Source organism: Portunus trituberculatus, chromosome 41 (assembly GCF_017591435.1).
Source record: "Portunus trituberculatus isolate SZX2019 chromosome 41, ASM1759143v1, whole genome shotgun sequence".
NCBI classification, from domain to species: domain Eukaryota; kingdom Metazoa; phylum Arthropoda; class Malacostraca; order Decapoda; family Portunidae; genus Portunus; species Portunus trituberculatus.
In genome coordinates, this window is record NC_059295.1 from 24,985,728 (window position 1) to 24,993,227 (window position 7,500).

General features: G+C 47.2%; 1 protein-coding gene across 11 annotated transcripts in view; it reads left to right on the plus strand.

Moving 5' to 3' along the window:
• LOC123516473 (insulin receptor substrate 1-like) overlaps positions 1 to 7,500 on the plus strand; it is a 113,828-nt gene that overhangs the window by 53,496 nt on the left and 52,832 nt on the right. The window lies entirely within an intron of this gene.

Here is a 7,500-nt window from a genome sequence, read left to right on the forward strand (position 1 = left end):
TCATAATCGGTAAGCATCATCATTATCGCGTGTTTTTCTTGGCTTTTTTTTGCCGCTGCTGGTGTAGATGATGATTGTCGCCACGAGGACTGACTGACTGACGTGTTTGTGTGTTGGTGAGGGAAGAGGAAGCGAGTTTTATAAGCAGGGAGGTTAAGTCGCTTGTATTTGTTTTTCTTAATCTCTTCAATACCATGCAGGAAGCGTTTTCATACTCATTCTGGTTACAATTTGGTGATTTTATACAGCTTCAGAAACTTAGGTAGGAATTGAAATAGTGAAGACTCTGGCCATTAATATTCTGACCTCCATAAATCCTTCCTAATGTAAAATAAAATGGTCTAATCGTACACAAACTCATGGTAAAAATGTAGCCCATGCAGTATTGGAGGGGTTAATCTCTTCAGTACACCAGGACGCGTTTTCATACTCATTCTGGTTACTATTTGGTGATTTTTTAAGCTTCAGAAACATATGTGGGAATTAAAATAGTGAAGACTGTGGCCATCAATCGTCTGACCTCCATAAATCGTTCCTAATGCAAATAAATTCGTCTAATCATACCCCAAAAAAATGAAAGTAAAAAAAATGCGTCTCAGTACTGAAGAGATTAATTGTCTTGCCTTTGGTGTGAGACGCTGGACTAGCAATAGTGCTGATAATGGTGGCAGTGGTGGTGGTGGTAGCGTAAGAAAGTGACAAAATATATAGAAGAATCCGTATTTTGCAGACCTTTTGAGCTGTTTAAGTTGAGTAATTGAGTTTGTTTTTGTGTCAGTGATGTAGAATCCTGTGAACACGCTCTTAAAAACTCAGAGTAACTAACACTCCTACCTGTTGAAACTTGCCGAGAAATGCTTGAGAGAGAGAGAGAGAGAGAGAGAGAGAGAGAGAGAGAGAGAGAGAGAGAGATCCTAGAATATCTCGTTCTTTTATGTAATACGAATAAAGTCTCGAGGTTACCTAGTTGATTATAATTGTAATGATAATGATAATTTTTCATGATGACTAAAATACCAGTCAGTGATAATCATGAAGGATAACAATTATTAGAGTAAAATATTATAGCGGTCAACAAAGCTGTACACACACACACACACACACACACACACACACACACACACACACACACACACACACACACACACACACACACACACACACACACACACACATATAGACGAAGGGTCCAGAAAGGATGAGGAGCCAGTTTAGGGCGGTTGGTAAGGGGAGAGGGGAGGGAGATAGAAGGGTAGAGTGCCACAGTGCCACAGGTTCAAGGGTCAGTCAGTGCCGCGTAAGGGAGGGGCCATCGGCGCCATTAGATTATGTGGTGCAAGAGCGGGCTGAGAAAATTGACCAGGCGATGGCGGTGGTGGTGGTGACGGTGACTTGCATAGAAGACATGGCAGCTCTCTCTCTCTCTCTCTCTCTCTCTCTCTCTCTCTCTCGTGGTAAGTGCTGCTTCATTACATTTCGGGGAACGGGGCGAGGGGACGCATAAGAAGGAAGGTTTGCGGGGGTGGCGGGGGACGGGGCGGGAGTCATGCAGGGGGATGTGTGTGTTGGGGGAAGGGGTCGAGCTCGTGCTTATTTATGATGGGGGGGAAATGAGCGAACGTGTAAGCGAGAGAGCGAGCGAGCGAGCGAGCGCATGGCAGTGATAGACGAGGCGCCTCACGGTGTAGTATTAGTCGTATCGCTGGAGGAGGGAGGGTATGCGTGGCGAGAGAGAGAGAGAGAGAGGAACAGAAGAGTGTATTGATTCACGCCTAGATCATGTGTGTGTGTGTGTATGTGTGTGTGATGGAGAGAGGCCTCGGCGGGGTGACGTTTGTAGGCGTGAGTGTTGTCCCTGGAGTCGAGTACAGAGGAGGCAGGGAGGGAGAGAGGGAGAGAGGGCTGCTGAGGGTGGTCGGTTTGCACCAGTGTGACCGACCAACCACCTCGGTCGGTGCCGGCTGCCCCAGAGTGTGTGAGGGGCCCGTGTAGGGTGGCCGTCGCTCGCTGTGTGTGTGTGTGTGTGTGTGTGTGTGTGTGTGTGTGTGTGTGTGTGTGTGTGTGTCCAGTCTGCCGCCCCGACCTTCCGTTCACCCCGAAGGTTTTTCGTCTCCAGCTGCCCTGCCCCGCCCCTCCCGGTATAATTTTTTCCCCACCCCAGCATCTCCTCCTCCTCCTCCTCCTCCTCCAGCGTGGCCTCTCCAGATCACACACGCACTTACTTTACCCCTGCGACGGCCTCACCACGCCCGTCTCTCTCTCTCTCTCTCTCTCTCTCTCTCTCTCTCTCTCTCTCTCTCTCTCTCTCTCTCTCTTCTGTCCTTTCCTTTCCCAGGCGGCCTCCATCCCCTCTCCCTCTCTCCCTGCCCCTCTCCCTCCTCTCCCTGCCCCTCTCCCTCCTCTCCCTCTCCCTGGCCGCCGGTCGCCTGGGAAGTGGAGGCGCGTCGAATTAGACCACCTGAGAAGGCCACTGGCTGGACCTTGCTGGGTTATTAAGAGGGAGAAAGAAAGGGACGGTCTGTAATAGTGTGTGTATGTGTGCCCCGCCTCTTGTCTTCCTCCTCTCTCCAGGGACAGTCTGTAATAGTATGTGTATGTGCCCCGCCACTATAGTATGTATGTGTGCTCCGCCTCTTGTCTTCCTCTTCCTCCTCTCTCCCGTTCATTCCTTCAATAGTTGTCATGAAAATTTGAGGAAAAAAAGATGAAAATTGATAAGAAGGGAAGAAAGTTTCTTGTGTCTACCGTCTTGTTTTTTCGTCTTGTTGATATTTTTGTTGTATTGTTCCTCCTCCTCCTCCTCCTCCTCGTCATGCGGTAATGTGCATGATCTCTCGTCGCCTTAATGAGGTGTATTTATCTGGCAGTGGTGTCGGGTACCACAACAAACCAGCTCCCAAATAAACCACAACACTGCAACCACCACCACCACAACGAGACCGGTTCGTGTGTGTGTGTGTGTGTGTGTGTGTGTGTGTGTGTGGGTACTGTAATCACATACGCACAGCACGCCAGGCAGCGGCAGAGACATTGGCGCTGTGACTGTGGTGGCGTAGCGTGGTGTGGCTTACCTGGCTTGGTTGAGTTTAGGTGCGCTTGGTTCGATTTACTGGCTTGGCTGGGTTTGGTTGGGCTCACTGGCTTTCCTGAGTTAGGTTGGGCTTACTGGCACGGTTAGGTTTGCTTGGGCTTGCGCTCTCTCTCTCTCTCTCTCTCTCTCTCTCTCTCTCTCTCTCTCTCTCTCTCTCTCTCTCTCTCTCTCTCTCTCTCAGTGACGGCCTCTTAATTTTTCTTAGTTTTGCAGAGAGAGAGAGAGAGAGAGAGAATGCCCTGCCTCGTGGTGTGTATGGTGAGGCCACGTTGGGGGCTTCCGAGGCGTTTAGGGGTCTAGGAGGGCGCAAGGAGGCTGGTGGTGTCAGAGAGAGAGAGAGAGAGAGAGAGAGAGAGAGAGAGAGAGAGAGAGAGCATTACGGTCGAGATATTAATAATGGTAGTGACGTGTGTGTGTGTGTGTGTGTGTGTGAGAGAGAGAGAGAGAGAGAGAGAGAGAGAGAGAGAGAACGATGGTGAAATGAGACTTGCAAGTGTCGCCTGGGTTTGTAAAGTAAAGGCAATGGAAGGGACAGCCAGCGAGTTTGGCGTGACCAGCCAGGCAGCCAGACAGACAGACAAACCGACCAAGAGAGAGAGAGAGAGAGAGAGAGAGAGAGAGAGAGAGAGAGAGATACTCCTATGCAGCACGGGGTCGGTGACACGGCCAGTGTATACTATAAATATATAGTTGGGCCCCACCACGCCTGTGTGAGTGTCTATGTGGCGCCGTGTCCCTCCCTCCCCGCCGCCGCTCGGGTTGGTGTGCATACCTTCCCGTGTGTCACCCACGTACACCCTATTCTGGCGGCACACTCTTGTACACTTGTGCGCCGCCCGGGCTCTCCTCAGATCACCTGATGGACTCACTTACTCTACAAGATTTACTGTAGCGCTCCATGTGTCACCCACTCACTATGATACACACACACACACACACACACACACACACACACACACACACACACACACACACACACACACACACACACACACACACACTGTCACCTTCACCTATCATTCATTTCACCTGTGATCACCCACTATTACCTTATATATATCGTGCACACACACACACACACACACACACACACACACACACACACACACACACACACACACACACACACATGCATCTAAAAAAAAATATTAGTGATTCCACCTTCCGTATTCCTCCTTTTCCTCACAATCCCATATTTTCTTTTTTTTTCCTCTTTTCGTTCCACATTGCTACCTTTGGATATCCAGCCACACGCCACAACACCACAGTATTCCTTCCTCACCACTCCTGAAATCATACACCGGGAACCTTGTATTATAATTCCCCATACAACACACGTCCAGTACTGCGCTGCCCTAGGTACGCACTGGCTAATACTTATACATCTCCCATACACCTCACACCCCTTCATTAGTACATTCCCACCATGTTTCCAATGTTCTTTTCTTCATTTTGTATAACACTTTCCCTCTGTATAAAATGTCTCCATCTGTCCATATATTCTAGTATCTTAACACACACACACACACACACACACACACACACACACACACACACACACACACACACACACACACACACACACACACACAGTTCTCTCATACACTAATTCGTGTTACACTTAATAATTGATGCATGTATTATTATTATTATTATTATTATTATTATTATTATTATTATTAGTAGTAGTAGTAGTAGTAGTAGTAGTAGTAGTAGAGGTAGCGCTAGTAATAGTAGTAGAGGTAGCAGTAGTAGTGTAGAGGTAGTAGTAACAGAAGAAGCAGTAGTAGTAGTAGTAGTAGTAGTAGTAGTAGTAGTAGTAGTAGCAGACACCATAAATCACTGGTAATGGTGAGGGACAAGAGTAACACCACAGCTGCAGTGATGGTGATGCAGGGAATGGTGTTGAGGGTGACTAAAAGTGTTTACGCAGAAGCCTCTTGGTGTTGGTGGGGAGGAATGGGGCAGGGAAGGGGCAGGAGAGCAGGAGTGGGTTGGCCATGGGTGGTGGGGAGGAAGGGGAGGGAAGGTGGGTAGGGAAAGGTCTTGGTTGTTTACAGTGTTGTAGTTTTGGACTTTGAGGTGTGGGTGGGAAGGTTCCGAGAAGAGGTAATCACCAAGCTCCTCCTCCTCCTCCTCCTCCTCCTCCTCCTCCTCCTCCTCCTCCTCCTCCTCCTCCTCCTCCAGTAAGGGGCGGATGGGGAGATTGTGGTATGATGGTCTCGAGGTCTTTTCAAAGGGAAGGGAGAGGTTTTGTTTTTGACTCTCTCTCTCTCTCTCTCTCTCTCTCTCTCTCTCTCTCTCTCTCTCTCTCTCTCTCTCTCTCTCTCTCTCTCTCTCTCTCTCTCTCTCTCATATGCAATGTTTACTTTATTCTGAATCCTATTGTTCTTTTCACCTCCTCCTCCTCCTCCTCCTCCTCCTCTTCCTCCTCCTCTTCCTCTTCCTCTTCCTCCTCCTCCTCCTCCTCCTCCTCCTCCTCCTCCCTTAACCTTAATCCTTGACATGACCGTGATTGTAATAAATAATGTTGGTCTTGTCTTCCTTGTAAAGCCAAGACCGTCTTATTAATTCTCTCTCTCTCTCTCTCTCTCTCTCTCTCTCTCTCTCTCTCTCTCTCTCTCTCTCTCTCTCTCTCTCTCTCTCTCTCAGTAACATCTTCATACATTTATTTTTCTCTATCCATCACAAACATCACCATCACCATCGCCACTAACTTTCACTGTCACAGCATTTTAACTCTGCTAAGTGGGAGGAACTAAGGCAGTACTATTCTGATTTCCCTTGGGATGATTATTGTTTTCATGTCAGAGATCCTTCTCTTTGTGCCGAGCGCATAACAGAGGTGATTATCTCTGGCATGGAGCTATACATTCCTCATACTTTCTCTAACCCTAAAGCTAAAAAGCCTTGGTTTAACTCTGCTTGTTCTCGTGCTGTCAATGATAGAGAGGCGGCTCACAAACGGTTCCGTAGCCATCCAACTGCTGAAACTCATGCCCTATATATTTCTGCCCGTAATCATGCCAAATCTATTCTCCAACTTACTAAAAACTCTTTCATCAATAGAAAATGTCAAAGTCTTTCCAATTCTAACTCCTCTCGAGATTTCTGGCATCTAGCCAATAATATCTCTAACAACTTTACTTCTTCGTCTTTCCCTCCTTTACTTCATCCAGATGGCTCTACAGCTGTCTCTTCTTTTCTAAAGCTGAACTCTTCGCTCAAACCTTTGCTACCAACTCAACTTTGGATGATTCTGGGCATATTCCTCCTACTCCTCCACCCTCTGACTACTTCATCCCTAAAATTAAAATTCTTTATAAAGACGTTTTCCTGGCCCTCTCTGGCCTTGATTCTCGGAAGGCTTACGGTCCGGATGGAGTCCCTCCTGTTGTTCTCAAAAACTGTGCTTCCGAACTCGCTCACTGCCTGGTCAAACTCTTTCATCTGTGTCTCTCTACTTCTATTTATCCTTCTTGCTGGAAGTTTGCTCACATTCAACCTGTCCCTAAAAAGGTGACCACTCCAATCCTTCTAACTACCGCCCTATAGCTTTGATTTCCTGCCTTTCTAAAGCCTTTGAGTCTATCCTTAATAGGAAGATAATGAGGCATCTATCAGCTCACAACCTTCTCTCTGATTGCCAGTATGGTTTCCGTAAAGGCAGATCTACTGGTGATCTTCTTACTTTCCTAACTGAATCTTGGTCATCCTCTTTAGGGACTTCGGTGAAACCTTTGCTGTCGGCCTTGACATATCGAAAGCCTTCGATAGAGTCTGGCACAAATCTTTAATTTCTAAACTACCCTCCTACGGATTCTATCCTTCTCTCTGTACCTTCATCTCCAGTTTCCTTTCCGATCGTTCTATTGCTGCTGTAGTAGACGGTCACTGTTCTTCCCTAAAACTATCAACAGTGGTGTTCCACAGGGTTCTGTCCTATCACCCACTCTCTTTCTATTATTCATCAATGATCTCCTAAATCTGACTCAATGCCCTATCCACTCCTATGCTGATGATACCACCTTGCATTATTCAACAGCGTTCAACAGACGCCCAACCCAACAACAATTAAATGACTCAAGGCGAGATGCTATAGGACGCCTAACTTCTGATCTTTCACTTGTTTCTGATTGGGGCAGAGAAAACCTGGTTTTGTTCAATGCCTCAAAACTCAATTTCTACAACTATCTACTCGACATAACCTTCCAGACAACTATCCTCTCTTCTTCAATAACACTCAACTTCCCTCTCCTCTACATTAAACACACTCGGTCTATCCTTCACTAAAAATCTAAACTGGAAATTTCACATCTCTACTCTTGCTAAATCAGCTTCCAAGAAGTTAGGTGTCCTGTGGCGTCTTCGTCCATTTTCTCTCCCTCCCAGCTGCTTGCTCTGTACAA